At 40.8% G+C, this 21,906-nt stretch overlaps 1 protein-coding gene across 5 annotated transcripts in view; it reads left to right on the top strand.

Annotated features, from left to right (window-relative positions):
• The window catches only part of HECW1 (HECT, C2 and WW domain containing E3 ubiquitin protein ligase 1), a 250,224-nt gene that overhangs the window by 42,505 nt on the left and 185,813 nt on the right, over window positions 1-21,906 (top strand). The window contains exon 2 of one of the 5 annotated variants that reach the window (XM_088060628.1): window positions 10,579-10,666. The exons of the other annotated variants lie outside the window; for them this stretch is intronic. The gene's annotated coding sequence lies outside the window, so the exon portion shown is untranslated. The remainder of the gene's footprint in view (window positions 1-10,578; window positions 10,667-21,906) is intronic. 5 annotated transcript variants of the gene reach the window in all.

The raw sequence follows: 21,906 nt of genomic DNA on the forward strand, positions 1-21,906 counted from the left end.
GTACAGCAGTTTTCTGTCATGTCCAAGCTATACCTTCCTAGGTGGAAGTCCAAAGAATATAGACTGAGTTGGTGAGGAAGTAGAAGAGGAAAGGTGTTACAGCCTACTGTTACAATGCCTGTTCCTCAGATCCTTTAAAATTGCTCTGAAAATAACTTTTCCAATGAAAGAAAGCAGGAAAGGATATGATTACAGAAAGGCACAGAGCATATTTCATCTATTCTTCTGTAGGCTCCTTAGACTTGAGAAGAGAGCTGTGAAAATGCTGCTATGGTGTGAAGCTTAGGTTCTCGTCATCTTTTGTCACCAGCTACTGATCTGGCTGGCTATGGGTTGCAGAGAACATGATCCTCTCTGGAATGGTGGGAAATAAGATAGAGGTCTCTACTCCACGTGTGCCTGGAGCTGCTGCATTTCTTAGGCATGTTTGTCAAAGGTCACAGTGGAGTTACGATTCCTGGAGCACAGGCATAGCTTGGGTGGTGTCAAACTGTGTGTGTAGGGTGGAAAGAAAATCAACAGAGATGGCTAAAGGTGACACGTAGCTCCTTTCTTTCATACCACTTACCAAATAATTGCCTGGGTCCCAACATGAATGGTTTTCAAATCCAAATTCAAAATAAACCTAGGTTTGTCTTTTTCTACTACTATTTCTTCCACCTCCATGATTTGTAGGAGGCACTTAAAACAGGCTTACGTTAGTGTTCTCAAATTACCTTTTTGCCCCGTTATGACAATTCCTCAACGTAATGACTTGTCTGTGTTGCTCAGAGTTAATTCTTTGATGAGGTTTGCACAAAAATATTTTATTGTTGTGGAAGGTGAGTTCAGTGTCTGGAGTAATATAACGAGGGAAGCTCTCTCTAGTTCAGAGACTGAATTAAATTTTGCCTAGCCTTAGGCTGTCTTCTTTTAGCTCCATCCTTTAGGGCTCAATTGCCAGTTAAATAATTCCCTTATTTCCACTATCTGATGAGGACAGCAAGCTGCACCAGGTATTTCTTCATATTCTTCATAGTCTCATAGAATAGTGTGGGAAAAATCACTGCATGGATTCATGGGTGCTGTGAGTGAAAATGGAAAAATCTGAACCCAAGCCACTGGTGCTGCATTTTGACATGAAGCTAATTGAAACTGAGCAGTGCCATAAGGCACATACTGTTTCTATAGGCCCCAAGCTGTTGGTTTGCTTGTTTTATTTTTGAAGGCTTTAAATCAACCCTGTAGACATGTAGCCCCTTGATTTTGGATGACCCATAAAGCTGAGTCTTGGCTGCATACCTGGGGCAGGAGTAAAGCTAAAGGTGCTTGATGCTACACATTGCCACTCCAGACTTGAGTGATTCTGTCAAGATCACACATTAATAACTTTAGCAGGAGTGGTGTCTTAATCGGCACTCAGATCTCCTGTATTTACTGTGAGATATTGAGAGCTGTTTCTCCAGTAATTTCCTGGGCCTGCTTTTTAACCAGTCCTCATTGCGGGGGTTAGGGTTAGCTTCCAAAGCCTCCTATTTCTGTCTTAGTCCAATGCCATTTTGGTAGCAACAAAAAGGAGGGTTCTGAGTGCCAGGACTTCATCCTGAGTGCCATTACATGGCACATGCTGGACAATCCGGGGATCAAGTTCAGCCAACATGGACTTATGAAAGGAATGTCCTGCTTGGTCAGCCTGACCTTCTTCTGTGACCAAGTGACCCACTTAGTAGATGAAGGAAAGGCTGTGGATGTACTCTATCTAGACTTCAGTAAAACATTTGACAGAGTCTCCCACATCCTCTAGCATCCTTCTAGAAAACCTGTGTGCTTGTGGATTGGATGGGTGAACACTGCAGTAGATAGAAACTGGGCTGGATGGCCAGGTCCAGAGAGTCGTGGTGAATGGAACTAAACCCACCTGGTGTTCCCCAGGGCTCAGTTTTGGGGCTGGTCCCTGTTTAACATCTTTTTTGATGATTCAGACCTGGGGATTCAGGGCACCCTCAGTAAATTTGCAGAAAATGCTAAGTTGGGTTGGAGCACTGATCTCTTCAAGACTAGGAAGGTTCTGCAGGGAAACCTGGACAGATTTGATCAGTGGGCTGAGGACAACATCATGAAGACAATGGGAAAGTATTGGGTCCTGCACTCGAGTCCCAGCAGCCCCATGAAGCCTGACAAGCTTGGGGAGGGGTGGCTGAAGAGCTGGTCAGCAGAAAGGGACCGGGGCGGGGGGGGGGGGGGGGGGGGGGGGGGGGCGTGCTCAGTATGAGCCAGCAGTGTGCCCAGGTGGCCAAGAAGGGCAATGGCATCCTGGCCTCTATGCAGAACAGTGTGGCCAGCAGGACCAGGGCAGTGATCCTGCACCTCCTGCACTCGGCACTGGTGAGGCCACACCTCGAGTACTGTGTTCAGTTCTGGGCCTCTCACTTCAGAAAGGTCACTGAGGTGCTGGAGTGTGGCCAAAGAAGGGCAACAAGGCTTGTGAAAGGTATGGAAAATGTGTCTTATAAGGCATGGGTATGGGAGCTGGGGTTGTTTATTCTTGAGAAGAGGAGGCTCAGGAGGGACCTCACTGCTCTCTAGAACTACCTGAAAGGTGGTTGGAGTGAGATGAGGGCCAGTCTCTTCTACTGTGGCTTCAGCAAGAGGACCAGAGGACAGCCTTAAGATGAGACAAAGGAGATTCAGATACCAGGGAAAAAAAATAAGTGTTAGGGTGGTCAGGCATTGGAATAGGATGCCCAGGGTGGAGTCACCATCCCTGGAGATGTGTAAGAGGTGGCTGGATCTGGATGATATGGTTTAGGGGTCATGGTAGAGCTGGGTTGACAATTGGCATTGATGATCTTAAAGGTATCTTCCAAGGCTGATGACTCTATGATGCTATGAAAAGCAAGTCAGAAGGTTTTATCACTCCTCATTAATATCTTCCTAAATTGTGGATGCTATTAATTTGGAATTGCCTTGCAGAACTTTAAATCTGAGAAATTTGTAAAATCACCAGCTTGTATTTTCACTTTTCGGCTACTCCTGCTTTCCATGGAGACATGAAAATTGCTGCCTTATGTTTTAAAGAAATAAGGATAGCTATGAAGCTAGTCGTAAGTGTTAAGTATGTGAGAAAGTAATTTTGTGGGGTCTGCAAGCTGTAATTTTAAGGAGAGCTCAGTATTTGTAACAGCTGACATTTAAATTGATGGTAACCTGATTTTATCTAATGAGCTTTAAATCCATGGTGAACTTGGGGCAAATTAATTTCTACATCTTCATTATACTCACAGCAGTTACAAGGAGATACCCTTGCCTTCTTTTCTTTTTGACCATTGTATTTTAATTTTTAACTTGTCTGTGTTGTTTGTAAAGGAGAAATATATTCAGTTTGTATTATTCTGTAGACACAGGAAGTTTTTGGGAATTTGGCAGCCTCTATCTCAGGAAACAGACTTGTAGAAATCCTGGTTTCATTTCACATGGGACAATTGGCTGCTTTCCCTTCACAAATATTGGTTCATAGGCCACCATAGGTAGAGACTGGTTTAGTCAGAGACTATTGAAGAGGTGAGCATTTTGAAACACATGTTGGGAACTTTGACAAGAGCTGCCAGCCCAAGTGCACTCTCCAGATCTGCCTGAGAAGTGAGAAAAGGTCTGGCACACAAAACAGAAAAACCCAAACATTTGTGAAATTCAACATGAAATTAAATTAAATCAGCCCCAGATTAATACCCTAAGAGAGGAGGCTTGTAGAAGTCAAGTGCCTTTGCATTTTTGCATAACAGAAAGGAGAGGTGATGGTCTGCCAGCTCCTGCTGATAAGAAGGCTGCCTTCAGTCCTGAAGAATCTCTAGGAAAGCTGTGCACATCTTCCACATGCTTTGTGCTCAGTGCATAAAAAAGATGGTAGATGGGATGCATTATTTATGAGGCTTTTCTGTAGCACTATGACTCTTCAGTAGGCAGAATGGAGACAGTTCATTGCAGGGCATGTTGTCTCTGGCTCAGTATGGTGTTAACCATTTCTACCTGATGTGTAGTAATTTGGACAGTAGGCTGAAGACTGTGACATGTAATATGTTTTGTAAGATCCATTTAATATCAAGAAGAAGGAACCAGTAAGATTTTATAAAAAAACCCAAGGTACTTCCCCAGTCCCTGCTGGATGATTGGTTGCTGGCAAGGCACTTGCAGGTGACGTTTCAAGGAGAATCTGTTTACTTAGTGGAATGTGCCAAGACATAATAAGGAAATTTCTGTATCTGAGTTGGGATCTACTAGTAGTAAATTTTCAAAGTATCTTGCTTAGCTTTAGTTAATAATAGTGCACACATATAAAGATCTGCCATGGCTTCAGTTAGCCAGTTGTGAAATAAAGTGGATTTTTACAGGGAATACTGTGAGCTGTAATCCGCTTAGTTTAGTGGCAAAGCAAGAGCAAACAGGGGTGAGATGTTGAAGTGATAACTGTGTAATGGTATAATTAAAGCTGTACATCAGTGGTGATTGACTACTAAGTGATAACAAGAAATTCTGGTGTAAGCAGAAACAACCATTTTCCATCATTATTGGCTTGCACTACTTATGAATAAAAGACCTTTTCAGAAGAATATGTGTCAATGTCTTGAAAACACTTTGAGGTTTCCTGGTTTCCAAATACAAAAATACATAGAAGATCACAAAAATTCCCATGACTTACATGACCAGATGATTTTTTTTTCAAGGAGAATTGTGGATTTATGTCACAATTTATCACATAGTCTTTTGAATACATGTTGGATTTTGACAGGCTTTCTTTTACTATCTTCATCAGTAAGAGCTCTCCTAATTCAGAGGGTAGAAGTATTTCAAAAGATATGAAAGACTACCTTAAAGCAAAGGCAGGGAATCAATGCTTAAGTGGGAAGGGGTCTATTTCTGAGTGGTTGTGGAATGTCACGTGGTGTGCAGTGGGATGCTGTTTTCACCAATTTACCAAGTAAGGATAAGTAATATTTCCATTTTCTGCCTTTTCCTTTTAAATTAAGCACTTTTGAACGGTTACTTTCCTATCTTTTTATAACTGCTGTTATGATGGGCTCTTGATCCTATCCATTGCTTCTGGTACTGCTACAGTATTCTGGCTTTGAAATTAAGGAGCCCAAGATTACCAGAAGCCCAAGATAAATCTGATGGGAAGCTTTTCCAGTTTTCTTCAGATACTTTTCATTCTTAAATCTGGTTCATATAGGGACATGTATTGCTTAAAATACAGCTACTGGTGGGGGAAATGCAAAAGATGCATAATGAGCAAGTTTGGATACTTTTTGCCAAGAGGGCTCTTTTTGATCTCTGTATGCCAAATGAATCTCTTAGAATTTCACTGCTTATAGCTATTCATAATAAATAAATGAATAATTTAAATTGTTATTAGGAAAAACCATGGACTTGTAGCCTTTGGAAAATGTAGTCCTCACTTCACTTTCTGCTAGAGTGAAACATGTATAAATATGAAAGGTCTGATTAGGGATCTTCATTGCATCACTGCTCACCTGATGCAATTGCTTTGATTTCACATCTACAGATGGATGTAAAAACCAGCTGGGACAAAGTTGATAAAGTGGTCAGTAGTTTCCTTCAGTTAAAGTAAATGCTTTTGTAAAGTGTTTACTGAAGGAGAAAGAATTCTAGAAACTGGATGTGTGATCATTGTAATTATTTTATTAAAAGTTTCCATTGTAGCAATGTTTTGGAAACCCTTGGAATTGATTTGGGAAAGGGCATTTCTGTGAATGACAACTGCCTTAAGGTTTTCTGTGTGCCCCATTCAGTCTGCTCTGGATGTGCTCACATTATTCCTTTGCTGTGAGCTGGAAAGGGGGCAGCCAATGCAGCTCAAGGTGCATTTCTTTCTCTGCGAGATCCTCACTTGCATCTTCATATCTTTTATCTCTAGTTCTTTTTGCTGATCCCAGATGCTTAAAAACTAATCAAGAACCAGAAGCCAAGAAATTGATTTATGAAATAAAGGTTTGTGGGAAGGAAAACCATTTTTAAATTTGTCTTGTGACTTTTAGGCCTTTAGGGCTGACCTTTTTCAAATACTCTGAAAAATGAAAGCTAGAAACTCACAATATAGTTGTTCATACAGCTCCAGAGCTGGAAGAATATCAGATATTGTAAAAGCTGTAATTAAATCTTAGTTAATAACTCTATTTATCCCCTAAACCCTCTTGAACATTCTGAAAATAGGTGGGGTTTTCTGTCAAATACTAAAATACTCTTTCTTACAACTCAGATATTTTCCTTTGTTGTCTCTAAATAAGACCTAAAAAGCGTATTTCCACTAGACTGAAAAACACTACATTGTCTGGAGAAACTGCTGGATGCAACCTATCAGTCAAGGCAAGGTGAAATGTTCGGATGTGTTTGGCAGTGGAAAAATGCATCATTTAAATTCATTTAAAGAGCAGTGCCTGATTGTTTAAGTTACCGTAAATACAATCTCACTTTAAGATTGTCTTACGGTATGCAGGGCTTTTTATTTAAAAAAAAAAAAAAAAAATCAATCTTTGGAAATATGTCATATATAAATTACGTTGACAAATAAGAATAAATATACACATACATATACTACATGTTTTATTTATAAAAAAACAAAAATCAAGAGTTATGCAACATGGTGATATAAATACTTCTAATATCAGAATGACTTACTGCTGGACTCTGTTATGTTAAAAAAGTCAAAATGCAGAATGATTCTTCTGGCACAGATTTTCCTAAATTCTTACAAGTATCAAACTCTAACAAGTATATTGATTGTATTTTTAAATACCAGCTTGATTACGAACACATAATTTCTTTGACTAGCTTTGATGGTTTCCTTCCTGTAGTTAAGAATGTGCCATAATTTGAGTAATTGAAATCTCTAAAATATTTGGTTTTGGTAAGGTAATGTTCACCTCTGTTAACTGAATATAAAGTACATTAGCACATTTCAAAGTGTGTTCTGATCATGGTGATCAGGAATGAAGGAAAGTGAAACACGCAGGGGAAATTCCAGATTATATTTTGCAGTTTGCCTGCGGAATCAGTAGCTCTGGGAAGCCTTTTTCATGTGAGGTTATTTCAAAACCATTCCCCATACATGTCTCTTGTCACATACAAGACCTGTTTCTACCCGACTTAAAGTCAAGAACAAACTGACTTGAGTGAAGGTCAGTCTTTGAATTCTACTTTGAAATTTAGTATCCTTGGTATGTTACTTAAAAAAATTATTAGCTTTCCAAGGGTTTTTTTTACCTGCCTGAACATTTGCTTCTGTAAAGTGAGTTTTTGAAAAACAAATCTCACACCTTCCAAAATAAAGGATTCCCCTAAGAATCCCTTGTAGCTTAAACAATACCCCTTTTTCCTTTTAAATGAATAAGACGCAAAGGGTAAATCAGTATGGCAATTGTATGGAAAAATCAGATTTAGTCTGCAGAGGTTCTGGTTCCAGGGTACTTCTGTTCTAATGGCATGCTTGATGATGATTTTGCATGATATCTATATGGTCTTGTTAGAGAATGCAATATTCCAGACACATGAATCTGGCATATGTTTAATCAATGTTTACTACTTTATTTTGGAAAGGACACAAATTTATCATGAGAATTACCTGAAGAGAAATAATTCCTCTCTGTTTTTTCATCATCACAATTTGCCTAGCCTCTGCTTCTTGATTTTCTTAATGCCAGTTAGGTCTTTCTTAGATTATGATTCACAGTTCATTTTTGGTTCACTGGGCTCACTTGTTTGGCATTTCACTTCAGATATGAGAAGCCAACTATTGGTTCCTGAGAGGCATTTTGGGTTTTGTGCATTAAAACATGAAACTCAGAAATACCTGATAGAAAACATTCTACTTAACAGCATTCTCATCCTGCTGATTCTTTTTAATGGATGACACTATGCTTATGTGCCACAATATCAAATGCATATTAGTAGAAATTAAATAGTATGGGGGAAATTAACTGGGGGATCTGGGAAAGAACCCAGAAGTCACCTTTAAAATAATAGTTTTATAGTGAAATTTTTGGAGGTTTTTTTAGTTACAGAAACAGCAATTATTTTCTCAGTTTCTTCCTTTTTTGTGTGGTTTAAGAATATATTACTGTGGTGTTGTTTTTTTTTAACACCCGTCTTCGAGTTAAATCTGATCACTGGAATTCTGCTAGGGAATTACTTTGGGACCTAAATCAGTGTGTGTAAATTATGCATGCATGAGGACAAGAATTAATTTTGTGTTCATAACAGCCAATTGTACACTCAGACGAATGTTTGCATATGTAGTCACCCATTTGGAACTGGGCCCAAACTAGATTAGGATTAATACCATGGGCTACTTCCAGGATTTAGTTTTCAAGTCTGTTTATAATGATGCAATATGCATTAAAAATACTCACCTCTGCAGACTGCATTCTGCAGATGCTGTTCTGGCTGCAAATCAGAGTAGCTGCAACAATCAGGCACCATCAGGCAAACGTGCACAGTGGAAATAAGGGGCTGGTACATTGGGTAAAACTGTCATCAACACAAATCTGGTGCATGTGTAATATTAAGAAACAGCCTAGTCTGTGTAAGAGGCTGTAGATAAGATTGCTCCAAGCATCTCTTCTTTTTCAAGCTTCTCCACTCCACACTGCTTGAGCAGCAGCTGTGCAAATGAGGAGAAGGGCTATTTCCAGGAGCCAGCCACTTCAGTTCAAACCTCGAGAAGATAGCACGCCTTTTAAGAGTAATAATAGCTGCCAGCCATTGAGGGCCTCAGGGGATGGGATCTTGACATGCTGCATGACATTCAAGAAGCCTGCCTGATGTTCTGTGTCAAGTTGAATGCCCAGGCTTGAAGCGCAGTGCTGGAGGGAGTAGGGGCAAAAAACTTGTCTCTTGATTTAAACTGAATATTGCATCATTCTCACACTTATCATCTTCTGCAGCTGGGCACCCCAGACTTTCTGGTGGACAAGGAGTTAGACAGGTTTTCATCTGCTGCCCTGTCCCTCCCTCTATGCTCCCTCTCTACACAGTAGCTGCTACAGGACCTAGGCTCCTAAGAAAGCCCAGCACAGTGCCGTCTGCCATCTCCTATTCCCGCTGGAGTTACCATCCCTTAACAGATCCACACTGATTTTAGAGGATTATCTACCGTGTTCTCCTAAGTTGTGAGAACAGACTGAGACTGATAGACACTAAGTGTTGTCTTCTGTCATGGGCCCCCATTGTTTGTGGTCAGACAGTGATGTGGCCTCTAGAGAGAGAGTTAGTTTTAACAAACCTGCTGATTAGGCTCAGACTAGCCTAAACAAGACTGAGATATAATTGCATTTTCTATTACTGGAAGATAGTTCCTACCATGTACGTTTTCAGATGTTTTAATGTCAGAAGTGGAAAGAACACACTTATTGTACCACATAGTTTTATTTAGGACAGCTAAGGAGTACCAAAAGAACAGAATAAGCCATAACAAGGAAATGATTGTGCATAATAAGTTTTATGAAGAAAGAGGGAGTTAACTTGTTGTTTTGAATCAAGGGAACAAGAATTGTTATTCTGATTTTTATTTTTTTAATTGATTTTTACATTTTAATGTTCTTTAGGGTCAGATGACTGGTGTAAAATCTTGATATCAGATGGAATATCAATACAAAAAGTAATCTACTGTAGGATTTTTTAAATCAAGTTGTTTAAATAAGGTTGTTGTTCATACATTGTCTTCAATTATGAATGAGCCAAACATAAAGTTTTGTATGCCTATGGCATCCAATACAGATATCTTAATAGTAGTATGTTGTTTAAACTGTAGGCACAGTCAAATCTGTGTGATGAGACAAATAGCAGATGATAGCTTGTTTGCTGCCTACCACTGATTATTTCATTGATTTTTTTTCTTCACTATGTCATGAAGGAATCTCATTTTCAAGGTAATAGAACAATACTATAAATAAGTAGGATGTCTAACAGGCCTATAAAGCCTTTTGAGATAAAGTACTTTTGAGATCATGTCCATGCCATTGAGGTGGAATGATTTGAGGCATAGCCTGAGGCAAGCAGAGAGAAGGTACTGCACAGGAAAGCTAGTCTTTTAAGTCTCTAAGCACCAATTGCAGAGAGCAGGCAGAGTCAGGAAAAAACTACACAGGGAACTAATGACAGGAAACACTAATTTAATGATACAAGGGATATTCTTTAGTACACTGATCTCTGGACTCTGAAAACATACACACAAAATTATGTTCAAATTCAAAACTTAATCTTCCATTATTCTTAAGAACTTTTTCACTTGGAGTGTTAGTTTCACCTGACAATGTTGTAATTTAGGAGCTGGTAAGAATTCCTTCTCTCTCTTATTGATTTCAAAATTCTTTTATCTGAAAAGATGCTTTTTTTCCCCCTTGCTTTGCATGAGATTTTTTAGATTGTTCTAAAACTGAGATGTCTGCTTCTGTTATCCATAGCTCAGCTGCAGTCAATTCAGGGACTGTGGTGATCTCTCAGAGAACCTGCAGTCCACAGGGCTTATATGAACAATATGTTTATAAGAAAATCTTACTGATTCTCTTCTTCTTCATGGCCCTGCAGGTTTTTTATATAGAGATCTTGCACAGAAGAGGAAATAAGTCAGTTCCTCAGGGGAAAAAAAATATGTGTATTTGCTGAACTTTTTAAGGTAAGAATGTCCTTAAAATTTGCAGGGTTACAGAAATGATGAAATGTAGTCAAGTAAATAACTGTTGTTTTGGAAGAAATTATACTCAGAAGTTATTTTGACTTTGCCCCTTATGGGAAATAACAGTCATGAAGGCAGAGACAGAAACATTCTTCTCTTATCTTTGATACCTATATTTCTGAGAAAATTTTGCTCTCTTAATTTCAATTCCTAAAAGAAAAAAAATTAACTGCTGCCAAGCATATGCGAATAAGACCTTGCTTTGATTTATTTTTCTTAGAATTTAATCTATTGTCCCTTTTTATAGGATAAAATTAATAGGGAAGCAAGGCATTATTAATGGAGCTAATATTTTGCTACCTAGAACTTAAATAGGTAATTATAATCCTCCTCAGCAGTACAGGAATTTCACCCTATTATTTCCTAGGTCTTATTAAAAATTGAAGAACATAATCAATTGCAAGTAACTTTCATCCAGGTCATCTTTTGAAGACTGTTTGAGATAATCAGAGAAGATGGAACATTGCTGGTCTGACCCTATTGGGATGGGAATTATTTAGGTGGCCCATATTTAAAAATGTGTTTCATCTTGTTCTTTCCATTTAGAAGATGGTGCACAGCAAGTAGTGAGAAGTTGGTGGTCTAGGTAGGGCTCACTGGGCTGTTGTACCTGCGAGCAGATTTCTGTGAGGATGATCTGACATGTCCTTAAGTCTGTCTTTTTGAGATCTAGTGCTTGGCTTCTTCAGTGGCCTTATATAAAGTCTAGTGTCACCTCTTCCTGATTCATTATCCTATTTATCACTTTTACCAGGTATAAAGATATATTCCTTATAGCCAGCTTGAAGTACTGTGAAAATGGACTGCTGGATAATCAGCAATTAGTAGTATCCAATAATCATCATGGCTTTACATTTCATCTGTGTAGAAAATTTCAGCTTGTCTAGATACTTAGCTTGCTTGTAACTTCAGAGATGGCACTGGTTATCTACTTTTAGGGTTCCCAGGAATAAGCCCGTTGAGACTTGCTGCTGGTGTACTCCAAGAGGTTTCATGCCAAGTGAGCTGGAACTATCAAGTTAGCAGAAATAATGCTTCTGATTTGGTATTGTTTTTTTCAAGGAGAAAAAATTAATCTCTTCCTTTTTGTATCTTCCATTAATAACTTGGTCTTTCAGTATTGCTTTGAAAAAAGTGCCTGGTGCAATCCTAAATATATCCTGTTGTGTTAACCTTTGCCTGGGTGTTTGTGGGAAAGCAAATAAAAGCCTAATCTATCACAGCCTGGCACAGAGATGCAAAACTCATTTATATAGTAGACCCACCTCTCAAACATCCCTTTCCCATAACTTCAATATTTAGTAAACTATTGAAATCCAGCATTTTATAAGGTAATACATGCATGACAGTGGCATAGATAATGCCAGTTTGTTGTTTTACAACATGTGTAGTAAAAAGAGGGTGAAATTGGAGTGCAGGATATTTTCATCAAAATAATAAGGATGCTGAATCTTGGCTGCTGCCTGAATAGCTGTTAGGAAGGCTAGTGTTGTGGCAGTGTAGTCCTGAGATTTTTGGTAGTGCTTTAGAAAAAGAAGCAAAAGGGTCTGGTGTTTATCATCTACAATAAAAGCTTGTTATTATTGGGTGTGCTGCTTGTCTCCCCTCCTCCACCAATTAAATGTAAGCTGTGGTTTGTAGATACTGATCATTGCACTGAGCAATTGGGGGAAGATCTTGCTGGTGCTGCTAATAGATAGTTGGATGTTTCTGTGTCACAATTCATCAGATAAGTTGAGGAGATTGCCAGCTCCAGAGGGGTCCAGCAGCACTTTGTTACACTTGAAGCATTCTGCTTTGCAGACAAAGGCTTTAGTGGCTTGTTGCAGTCAGAGGGGAGTAATGGCATTTAGGCAGTGCTAAACAAAGTTTTCTGTCTTGTACCTTTTCCCACTATAGGTCTAATAGCTTTAACATGCTGCTGGATACAAAATGCCATAATAGTTTATGGCACTATCATATGTGCTGTTTGTTCAAGTCAAATCTATTCCCATCTCTTTCTGCCCTAGCCAAATGATGATTCTAAATAGACCCTGAAAATGCATTTGCAACTGTAGGGTTATAGAAACAGGATAAGGGATACATATGCTCACTATTTACTCATGCCTGTTTCAGTAGTAAACTTCATTTGATAAGTATTAATTCATTTGCAGATGTTAGTGTTCCACTGATCTTCTAGGACTGCAGTTCAGATCCAAGTTCATTTCATAAGTGGCTGATGGACTGTGTTAACCTGTTCTTTCTACTTAAGTCAATGTACTGCCAAGTATCCACATCACTAGAAAAATCACGATTGTCAGGGAGAAACTGAAGATTTGAAGCCAGTTCCTTCAGCCAGCTGTTGATTATAGTATATTGGAGCCAGTGGAGCAATGAGAAATTACTCCATCTGAAGATGTGGTGGTACACACAGTTCCACTTCATCAAAAAGCAAAATGTTTTCTACTCAGGCCAGTGCTGAGTCCCAGTGGCAAGACTCTAGAAGGAGTTTGGCAACTGTTGTTCCTGCAGCTGTCCCAGAACTTGCAGAAGTCTTTTGAGCCCTGTGGTTGAACTGCTGATGCCTGTGCTGATGCATGAAATTTATCAATAAGGAAAAAAAAGTGAAACAAGTAATCAAAAATGTCTGTGGAGCAGTTCTGCTGGAAAATGTCATTGCTAACCAAGCTATTAGGAAAAATTAGACATACACATCATTTCACCACATATCCACAAAAGTGGATAACTAATGTTGGTGATACAACAATATGAACCCTGAGACTTTTCCTCTTACTATAGGTGCAACAATACCAAGTTGCTTTCACTTTCATTGTGTGCTGTCAGTAGCTGTAGTGTTATGTATACAGCCAAGGATGTTGGTGAATAGCCTGACAAAATCCAGAGGTGAAATAAGAGATTGTAAAAAAGCCTAATTTCCCAGAGGCTTGCCAAAGCAAGAAGAAATTTGACTCTTTCAGAACTTGATCCCTCCATTGAGGATAGGAAGTGATGCTAGAGATAATTAGTTGAGTGGTCTCTGGAGGAGAAGCTTTTGGGAGTTGTCCAGCTTACTGTTGTTCAGGGTTTCTTTCCCCAGGGCTTCAGTTACTGTCATATCCTATGTAGAAATGGACAAGTCTCCCTTTCTCCCTAGCTATAGTACTGCTGGAAGCATCCTCTGCTTACAGAGGATGTTCCTCCACCTGTATTTTTCTGTCTCTATGCTCCTTTTTTGGCTTCTGCTTCTGCACAGTATATCAAACATCTGCTCATCTTCAGAGGAATTAATGACCTGTGGGCACCCTTCCTACCATCTTTCCTTGTAGACCAAGAATTCAGCACTGCTGTTGGTCAGTCCTCATTGCCAACAATCCTGGAATGTTTGTCCCCCCGCCCCTGAAGTTAATCTTCACAGGCTCTTAGTTTCTGTCCTTCCCACTTGTTAGGCAAAGAAAATACCCTAACATCTTGTTGCCTCTTTAAAACTCCTACTTTCTGTACTGAAGGAAATTTGATATACAGTAAGACTCTGTCCTGAGACCACAACTTACTACAGTAGTGAATATTGTCTCATTTTCTCTTCAGTCTCTCAGGGTCTTAGTAGGCATGTGTGAGATGTCACCTTGTTATGGGCAGAAATAATGGGCTTTGCTCTATGCTCATGTCTCCTTGCTTCATGGAGGATGTTGGTTCAAAACCTATATTCTAAACCTATATTCTAAACTTCATCTTAATGTGTCAGCATTTTTTCACGGAATGGCTTGGGTTGGAAGGGACGTTTAAAGATCATCTGGTCCAACCCCCAAATAATGTTCATAATTTAGCATTTATAATAATGTCAGCTATTTGTTGTTAATATTACTTCGCTCAACAAGGAACTCAACTTGGAAGTCAAGAGGAAAAATAAATCATATGTTCTCTGGAAACGAGGTCAGGCTTTGCAGGAAGATTACAGGTGGTCGATGCTTCCAGCCTGTGACTCTTTTTTAATGTTTTGGAATAATGCCTTTAATACAATGCTGAAATTTTTTATAATACCTGAAGTAGCCAGACAGTACAACTACGTGACTATTGTAGATCCCTTCCAGATAAATTATTCCTTCCCTTCTCCTGTACTTTGTCCTACCCCCTATTTTCCGTGCTAGTACTTGCTTAGGTAACTTCTGATGGCATTTCTTCCCATCCCTGCACTAACAAAAGGGATTGAATATCCAAAACAGTGCCCCAGCCTAGCCATTGGCTCTGTCACCCTGTAGGTCACCTCAAATTAATGGGACAATTTGCACAAATGTAAAAAAAGTATGTGTGATGTATGGTTTTTGAAAGTATTTTCTTTTCATCCAGCTGAGTTGGGTTTTCACAGGATGGCAAAACCTCTGACTTTAGCGAGGCCCAGAGATCAAGCCCTCAGTGTGATATAGGATGTGCTTCTCATCTAAATGGTTTCAAATATTTTGAAGGTGTCAATTTCTCTGTAGTTTTTATTTTTACTTCTTGTACTCATTTTCAGAAATGCCTTAACCTGTTTTCCTCTGAAAGATTTAGTAAAACACAAGTGCCTGAGGGCAGCAGCACTCCCTCAGAGGGAAGGTCCTTCTGGCCCAATACTCTGTCTCCAGTGTCCAACCACCAGTGTCTGAAGAAGAGCACATGAGCACTGAAGAGTAGTCCTGACAAGGTCCTGGGGGTGCTCACAGGCCTCAGTGGCTGGGACTGGCCTTCCCTGGGAATCCCAGCCCCACCACCTCCTGCCAAGGGCCCAGGGGATGTGTCCCATCAGACCTGGGTCAAACTTTGTCATGCAGAGCTCTGGGTTTAACGTGGCTTAACTGCTCGGTTCTGTTTCCTGTGCTCACCATAAATTAAGTGATACAGAGGCTGTTATTTGCCTGCCATGATGGGAACATCTCAGCTTCAAAAACTTAAGAGGACACATAGCACAAAGTTTACAACTGAAAATAGAATGTTCTTCTTGTTTTTCTGGATCAGTTTCAGAGCCAATGCTCACAACCATTACCACAATGTGCATGTGTAGCCAGGAGCAGGCTGATGTATTCTTCAATTTAGCTTGAAAATACATCTTTTGCAGTCTTGCAAAGTGACAGAGCTACAGAAAATAGCAGCAGGAATGCATGCCAAGCAGCTCCTGTTTCCTGAAGAGAATATGAAGAATGATCAGGACCAACCACACACAAAAGAAAAAGCAGAGGAGGTGTGTCAAACTGTAGTGAATTTCTGAAATATGGCACATATTGATGCCAAGCACACTTTTTGTCTTCCAGAGCTCACGCTATTCCTATGCTTCTGTCCTCATCAGTGGTCAGGGTCAATGCTGCCGAGGAAGGCAAACACCCCCGGGGACCACTGCCAATCTACCCCAGGGGAAAAACTCCTTCCTGACCTCGGTGGGGCAATCTGCTATTCCCTGAGCACATGAGCAAGACATGGCCTCTCCTCTCACAGGCTGATCACAACTCCCAGGAGATGCCCAAGCCCTAGTCAGATTCTCTACCTAGAGTCATTTCAGGAGCTTCTGAGACTGATCTCATGCCCCTGGACTGATCTACCTTGAGCGCAAGAGTCCTTCCTGCACATGCTTCCTGCACAAATGGGTGATTCAAAGTCCTGGGAGCCCTGGAAACATCTGCACTTCCTTTCTTATGGCTGCTCCCACTGACTCCACAGAGAATGTGGACAAGGAGCTCTGCAGTGCTGCTTGAGAAAGCATTTTCTTGATCTGGTCACAGCTATGTAGCTGAAAGAGATTTTCATCCTTCCAATGAATTCTGAAGGTAGCCTTGCAGGCAGAGAACCTCCACCAACCTTGTCCATTACCAGGTCTCCTTTTGTCAATTCCCTCCAAGAAATTTCAACAGCTCCTCAGGGATTTCATCCTGGATGTCTTTGGCTGGCCCTGGGCCAGTTCTGGCAGCAGGACACAGGAGGGTGCTCCCTTTTATCCTGCCCAAGGGTACTGTGAGTGCTGCATTGCTGGGTGGTTGCACTCTGACACACTGGGGTGATGGTACCCACCATGTGCAGCATCATCCTCCACCCAGCATCATTCGTAGGAAGGCTTTTGGGTGCTGGCCCCAAGGCACTCCCTATGCCCCAGAGGCCCAGCATGCTGTCCTTGCACTTGGTGACCATGCACTGGGCACAGCTTCTGGGCATCCCCCACACATCTTCTGCCTCTTGGCTCCCAAGGACCAACCTCGTGTTGTTACTCCTCTCTCAGGCCACGGCAGAACCCAACCCCACAGCCCAGAGAGCACCCCTGTCTGTCACCTTCTGTGCCAGAGCTAATGGCCATGAGGTCCTGCAGGGAGGACCAGGGACATGAACTATCTGGTTACAAACCCTTTTTCTGGAGTATAAGTGGGCTGATTTCTGCAGCTGTGGGCCAGAGGAAAGCCAAAGTGAAACCAGAGCCATAGGGTGAGATGGACAGAGCCAGCAGATCACCATGGAAATAATACAGACTTTGAGAAACCAGTAAGTGGAGGTGACATTGGTGTGGTGGAAAGGTTGATCATTTTTGGACATAGAACATTTGTATCTGAGCCCAAAGCACAGTCAGGCAAATAAGAACTCTTCCAAACCAGGAAAATAGCTCATTGCTGCTTTCTCTGTCACGTCCCCTTGTTCCACTGAAACCATGCTGCATGAATTTTCTATTAAATACACTCACTAGCTGTGTTTATATGGAATACAAAACACACTTAATCCATGGGTAAAATTTTCATAGCTTGTTTATCACTATCCTTTCTGAAAGTTATTTATGAGAGGAGAGCTTAGTTGGTCTTGAAATTCCCTACCAGCTAGTTTTCAAGCATAATGCAAACCTAAAATTTTAGCTCATAAAAACCCATTTTTTATGGGATGTACAGATTTCTTTTTCTCAAAGTCCTCTGGACAGGAGCAGCGATAGCAGATTTGTTTCTAGCCTTGCTGTACCTGCTGATCTCTCCAGTGTGACATTCGGACACATGCAAGGGCCTGTCCTGTCACATTGAGCTTTCATTGAGATATTGTAACTTAAGTGGATATAGTCAGACATTGTATACTCATTGCACTGGTTTTGCAAACTACCTACCAACTGTGCTGGAAGACTGTTTTACATAGTTTCTTTTATTAATTAAAAAAATGTTCGTTTGTATTTGAATGATGTCATGAGTCACACTGGCAGTCTCTGAGGGTTCCAGATGGGCAAAAAGAGGGAAACTCTTCAGTCCTTCTTGACATCTCTTCTCCAGGCACTGCTAAAGACCAGCAGTTGCCTTTCAGTGTCTGATGCCCTCCTTATCCATGTCAGCATTGTCAGCAACAGCCTTCCTCTTCACTACATGGCTGCAGAATTAATTTAAAAGTTCATCAGCAACCTTTATTCACTCTCCTGGAGAGTAAACTGTATCGCCACGGACAGCAGGGACGTGAACTGCATCACACTGACCCACTAAGTTTTGGTCTCTTGCAGTGCCTGGACTGGTTGGGAACTTTCTCCCATGAAACTTCCCAATTGAAGCTCAGTTAATGCCAACCATGGGTATTTCCTCTTAGAAGAGGCAGACACCAGTTCTGAAAGGAGCTGGACTGGCACCACCAGCCCCGTGTTCAGAGCCCACCCACACACCTCATCCATGGCTCAGCTGGCCGGCCGAGGCTGGATCTGGGTGTGACTGCATGGAGCTGGACTCCAGCAGGTTACTCATGTGTGGAGCCCCCTTGACACATCTCTCAGGCTCCACCCTTCACAGCTTGCTGTCATCAAGTGTAGGAAACAGGGAAGTTCATGGTCAGGTCCTTTGAGTTTAGATTACAAAAAAACATCATTCATGAATGCAGGTTTCCTTGTCCACATCATATTCTGGATTTCATGATACGTGTGAGGCAGAAAACTCCATCTCATGGTACAGTGCTACAGCCCTCACCCTCCCCTCCAGCTGAGGCCTGGGGAGAAGACTATTACTACCTGTTGACTTCCAAAACTGGGCTGCAAATTGAGAACAATGTGGTAGATTTGCAAATGGATACTGAAAAATTTGCACCTGAAAATGGCATCATATGTTGCTATATTTTTATTTGCCTTTGGTGTAAAACAGAGTTTTCATTTTATATTAATATATACAAGATTTTGTGTCTTTACTTGAAAAAGCTGGAGTGCTTTCCACAACAGATGTAACTGATTTTGAGCCAGATTTCCATGCAACTGAGGTTTGTCTCTGGGCAATTAAAATCCTCAATTAACATATTAATTATTTTTCTAATGACATTGCATTCTTTTTGTCTTCTGAAGGGAAAAGAAAATGTCTAATTTGTATACTGGTTTGTGGGTTATTTAGCTAATTTACACATGAGAATTTCCTAATATTTATCTTACAGTCACAAACCCATGCATTTATTTTAAGGGATTTTATATATTTCCTGTTCTAGTAGCTTCAGCTGGCAGGTGTAATTACCAAACCTGAAAAATGCAGTTTGTCTTACGTATTTGTACTTGTTGAGACAGAAGGAACAAACACTTCTAACATAAATAACCGGTGCTACTTATCTTTCTCTGATCTTTATAAAAACTGAAAACCCTTGTAAATATCAATCTGTGGAAGTTTAAAAAAGAAAAAAAAAGTAATTCTGATCTCTTCAATGGTGTTCCAGTCACTTCAATGCAAAGACAGTGCCTAAACTGTGCAGCATGCTGCTCTTAATTGAGGCTGATTGTGGCAGGGGCAAATGAAGAAGGGAAGCAACAGAGGAACAGAAAAGTACATCTTCTGTACCAACATACCTACTCTTCTGTCATTGTTAACAGGATTGTTTATTGACAGAAAAGCGTGTTCTGTGTTCTGCTAGCATGGCTACATGTGGAGCTCCATCTCCCCCAAACTTGCTCAGGAGTTTGGGCAGATGTCTGTTCTCAAATGCCAGATCAGCCCCCTGTTGCAAGTGGTGTCATATGCTGAGCACAATTATTTGCTGTCTCTGGAAACAAACTGTTGAGCACTGAATGAAATAATTTTTCAAGCTTGAATTGATTTTCTTGCTTTTACTAGCCTGTACTGCACATCATGGCTGGAGACCTTTTGGGCTAATTGATATACAAACTATCCCATGGGTTAACAGGAAGCAGTATAGGAGGCATGGGCTGCAGCCAGAGGCCAGGATACAGTAGAAATGTAAACATGTACAAGCAGATGTGTGCATAAGTGTGTAGAGATTTAAAAGACATAATGATCTTAGCTGTTTGCATTCCAGCTTTACTGTGATCGGGGTTTTCTTTGCAAAAAGTGTTTTTGAGAAGGGGATTTGAAGCAAGATGGCAGCGACCAGCAGGATATGAGTCTTAAGATTGCTTCAGGCAGGACATGGCATGCATAAAGATTATGTTAATATACTTGTATGATGAACTGAAAAAAAACCAAAGGTACACAGAGACTACTTAAAAAGGCAGGATAGGAGGATCAAGCATCAGCTGCAGATACCAGCAATGGCTTCTGTAAGGTGGGGGACAAACCTGAAGGAAATGAAAAGTGGAGGGGGAGAAAGAAAAGGTGGAATAATAGCAGAAACTAAGGAGATGGATAGGAAAACTGAAGGGAAAGGAATTGAGGCATACCTGGGCTTATCAGGGCTGCATAGCAAACAAGAAACCTTAATGTTAAATGACAGGTGAGGAAAGAGAAGGTGTTAGGTAAGGTGAGAGAGATAGAAATCAGGGAGGTAGTAAATATCAATTGAATCAACTTCAATTTGCTTTGTTTCCAGAAGGAAAAATAGCTTAAGAAAACTTCACTGCTGAGTGGACTTTTCTCCCTCCTTTTCTTCTGGATCATGATAATTTCATATGGAGATCTAAGAATAAAATACTCATCCTCTGAGCAGGGGTGATTTTGTTGACAAACTCTTGTTTGGCAGACAGAAAATGAAGGTGTACATAGGCTGTAGTAGTCTCAAAACAAGCAGCACAACTCCTGTATTCCTTAGTCAGTTTCTCTCACCTCTTTATCACACAGTTTCTAAACATAATACTTCTGACTTTCCTGGCCCTTGAGATGATATGTTTGCATATGCATTTATTGAAATAAGTGTTGTTTACACTTCCATTGCAATAGCAACTGGCAGACCTAGTCATAGACTGAGATGTACAAATGAGAGCCATGTGAAACCCGAACTAAAGTGGCAGGAAACGTGCAATCTGAATGTAAAGACAGGAGTTCATAGGTGACTAGGGACAGCCAATGAACAAATCCAGGAAACAGTGTTCATCTGAGCAATGATAGTCTTTCTGATCATAGACTCTCCAATTTACCTGAAGTGCACTTCAATTATAGTTACGGTTCTGAAGCACATAATTGAATATAAATGTACCCCTGAGTAAATCTATCCATATGTAAGATAGCATTTCTACTATTGCTGTTAAAGTCTGAATGCATACAGGCACACCTGCCACTTGTCCTGGAGCAGGGGATGAATACAGCACAGGGGACAGAGCCCCAGCCACAATGGGGCACTGGAGCTTTGCTGCCCATGGCGTGTTCCTGGCTGGCTGGGGTGATGGCAGCAGGGCTTTCTGTCAGTTTTGCCATAAACCCTGAGCAATGTCATTCCTTCTGGAATAAATGTGTGAAGAAATCACAACACATTCTGCCTCTGTGCAGAAGATGCTTTCTGTGACTCAGTATAGGTTTTGCATGGTATGTGAGCCAGGCAGTTTAGGTAGACAAGTACACTGGTTTATTTTTGCTTGCCATTCACAAACTGAGGGACTTGAATTGAGGTTTGTAATGCTGAGATGCTTTGAGGAAGGAGGAGTGAGAAAATGTATTGTAATACCTTGGAGTTGTGTTGTCTGGCACAGCAGGAGGTAGATGGGGTGGAAGTCTGGAAGCTCTTTCTCCTTTCAGAGTGGTCTTGCAGCATCCCTGCTCTGCATAACCTGCTGGTGTATTGTGGATGGTTCTGGAGGCAGGAGTGAAGCTGTGGGGTTTTCGCATTGCCTATGAGAATGAAACTTTCTATGAAAGCTGCATTAGAACTGGCTTAGGAAGAGACCTTTGCATGTGCTTGTATCCCAAATTACAGAAAGTAGACAATGAAATGTCTCCACTGTATGTGGCATAATGTAGTTTATTGTTGCAATCCTTCTCCCCGATGGGACCCCTCTGTCCCACCCCCTGTGGTGAGAGCCTGCTCCTCTCGGAACA

This window comes from Pseudopodoces humilis, chromosome 1, assembly GCF_049639895.1.
Source record: "Pseudopodoces humilis isolate 2021_Gansu_Grassland_sample_001 chromosome 1, ASM4963989v1, whole genome shotgun sequence".
In the NCBI taxonomy this organism is placed as follows: domain Eukaryota; kingdom Metazoa; phylum Chordata; class Aves; order Passeriformes; family Paridae; genus Pseudopodoces; species Pseudopodoces humilis.